The following is a 2,926-nucleotide window of genomic DNA, read 5'->3' as shown; positions in this document are numbered from 1 at the left end:
GGGGGCATCTGATTATAGTATGTGGTTAAAACAAAAAGAAAGAACCCCCTAAAACAAACAAACAAACAAACAAACAAACAAAAAATAACAAACCCCCAACCTAAAAAAAATACGCTACCTATACCCATGTTCCCCACTGCATTCTAAAGTGCTTGAACTGTGATAACTGCACCTTTTTTTTGCTTGCTATAAACGCGAAAAGGCTAAATTGAAATGGAAAGTGTTGTAAAAAAAAAGAGAAGACCCCCCCCCAAATCGAAAGGTTTAACCGTACTACTGCAAGGCTTCCTGTCTTTACCCTCGCACTTGCTTTCTTTTCAACCAACTAATTCCCATATTTTCCCAGGGGGATAATTAGACTTGTATCGTTATGAACTTCCTAAACCAATGTTATTTTATAACTTAATACTTGCTGTTTTTTACTTTCCATACGACTGACACCTTTTTTTTTCACCCCCAGACTACTAGTTAATATCGATTCGACCAAATGAGTTTTTATCTCTTGAAATATTCGTACTTTTTTAATGCATGCGATAATATCTTAATCGCCCAACATCAAATACATAGCCGCCTGCAACACTTCTTTCCCTCCCTCCCCCCTCTCTCTTTCGCTCACTCTCACTTCCACTCTCTTTTCTCTTCCTGTCTGCCCCCTCTCTGTCCCTCACCCCCTCACGTCTGCCTGCCCCCCTTTATTTCTTTTCACTCCTCCTTTCTTTCTTTCTTTCAGTCTTTTTTCTTTCTTTCTTTCTTTCTTTTTTCAGTCTTTCTTTCAGTCTTTCTTTCTTTTTTCTTTCTTGCTTGTATAAGTATTTCCTTATTCTTTTTCTCTTTCTTTCCTTCTTTCTTCTGTCGTTTCCCCTTTCCTTTTTATTTCTCCCTTTCGTTTTTTTTCTCCTTCGCCTTTAATTTTTAATCCGTTTCTGTAGGAGGGTAAAATGACCCTCCCCTACTCTCGCCCAGGACCACCCCCATCAATTATTAGTCCGGTTAAAGCTCCAAAGGCAGGAGTCGTGGTGGTAACGGGCTATAAAGTTCTGATCATTTCGTCCCCACCCGCCGGTCCAGCACTGTGCGTGTGAGCGAGTGCACCATCACGCCCCTGGGCGATATAGTGAGTGTGGGAGTTGCGCGATTTTTCTCTTCGGACAGTCGCGAGTCGCTCTCGAAGGATATATATCCATTGCGGCAGAATCAGCGGGCGTCCAGGATGCGGGGTGAGATAACCATTGCATAAAAATGTCCCACTTTAACGCAACTTATCTAACTAGACGAATTTGAAATTAATTATGCGCAAGAATGAAATTGCTTGTTTTGAAAAGCCATTAGACAAAACAATGTGTTCTAAGAGTTTAAAAATATGACGTTACAAGGTACATATCCCCCTGTCTTTGTGTCATTAGACACTCAAAATTTTTATTCCCTGACACCAATGCGTAGTTCACTGCAACGTACTCACTCGTACACAACGTTCGTGGATAAGATAACTTAGCGCAACGATTTTTCTGTGACGAGTTTTTATATCAAAGGCTAAAGACGGTATTCTCACTCTGTGCGTGCGCTTACTCATGTTGATAGGCCAGTCAGTCAAAATATGCAATTTTGATAGGCATTCTATATACTTGTTATACTATTTTTTTAAAATTGCCTTCTGGTACAACAATTGACTTTGCAATAATTTTCATGTGTTGATTCCAATGCGATTACTAAATCGATGCCACATATTTTCCTCCTTCGTCTCCGAAAATTTCTGAGCCGTCGGTTCTTGCTGATAAACAAAACCTGCTCCCAGGTTGCATTCAGGGTACCCTGTTGCATAAATATTTCTTTTAAAGAAAAGGAGATTGTTTAGAGTTGATTGTGCCAGTCTTAAATAAACATTGGTTTAAAATGCTAACCACGTGACAAATGATGAAAACATGAACATCACAAGTAAAAACATTTGCTCATTGAATTTTCTTTTAAATCCAGACTCTCTCAAAGTAGACCCCGCTAAAGCTCTTTCACAATCAGGAGCTTATTCGCTTTGTGTTTCAGTCCTGTAGTTCATATCAGTTTTTGGAACTATTTTATTCAGAGCATTGCTGGTTGTCAGAGGTTTGTTTCTGATTCTTCTTTGGCATCATTAGCAATTTTAGCTCTGCCGGTTTTGTTTGTTTGTTTGTTTGTTCATAATTAACATGGCGCAGTTGATGCATCATTGCCTTATCATGTGCGGATGCTTTCAGTAAAATTAATGTCATTTTACTGGTTTGATCTTTTACTTGAAACAGGCAGGAGTAAAGACAACTGGGACATTAATTTGATCACTGCAGTAAATAGCAGGTTTCATTTCGTGTTTTTGATCTTAAACAACACAAGAAGATAGACTCCGAAAGAGACTCCATGGAGTAACTTCCATGAATATAGATGCGGGCAACCGACTTGAAATCACGGGGCTGTCACAGGAGCCAAACATGGTAATGCCCCTGACAAAGGAGGGGAAATGTCCACTTTCTCAGAAAGATTACTGTATTGCATGTCCGACGATGAAGTCGCGGCAATGCTCAAAACCAGTGCACGCGACACATTTCACTGCATTAACTCAGATATTAAAATAGGGCACATAGCGCAGAGCGGTAAACCCGAGATATCTACGGGCCGCCATAATATTGCGTGAGAACGCGCACTGCGGAAATTGTAAAGACAAATGTAGTCATTGTGTATGCTACTAGATCTAATAGACAACAGCAACCATTTAATGTAAACGCCGTGATACATCCGGAGGAAGGCAGAACCAATTTAGTCATGTCATTCGTGGGGCTTGCTTAAACGTAAAGGGATCTGTGGCACAATTAATGTTCAACCTGTCCTACGAGAAACACACTCGGACTTGTCGGTAATGTTTGCCAAGGTGATCTGATAGCGTAAGTAACTTGTCGCGTGA

At 40.3% G+C, this 2,926-nt stretch overlaps 1 protein-coding gene across 1 annotated transcript in view; it reads left to right on the top strand.

The window, feature by feature from the left end:
- Window positions 1-846: 846 nt before the first annotated feature.
- LOC101845523 (parathyroid hormone/parathyroid hormone-related peptide receptor) overlaps window positions 847-2,926 on the top strand; it is a gene marked incomplete at its 3' end in the record, with an annotated part of 140,997 nt that continues 138,917 nt past the window's right edge. Inside the window, 1 exon segment of the mRNA XM_013089297.2 lies at window positions 847-1,217.

This window comes from Aplysia californica, unplaced genomic scaffold, assembly GCF_000002075.1.
Source record: "Aplysia californica isolate F4 #8 unplaced genomic scaffold, AplCal3.0 scaffold00025, whole genome shotgun sequence".
In the NCBI taxonomy this organism is placed as follows: domain Eukaryota; kingdom Metazoa; phylum Mollusca; class Gastropoda; order Aplysiida; family Aplysiidae; genus Aplysia; species Aplysia californica.
The sequence above is the reverse complement of the archived record's forward strand: the minus strand, read 5'-3'. Positions and strand labels throughout refer to the sequence as shown.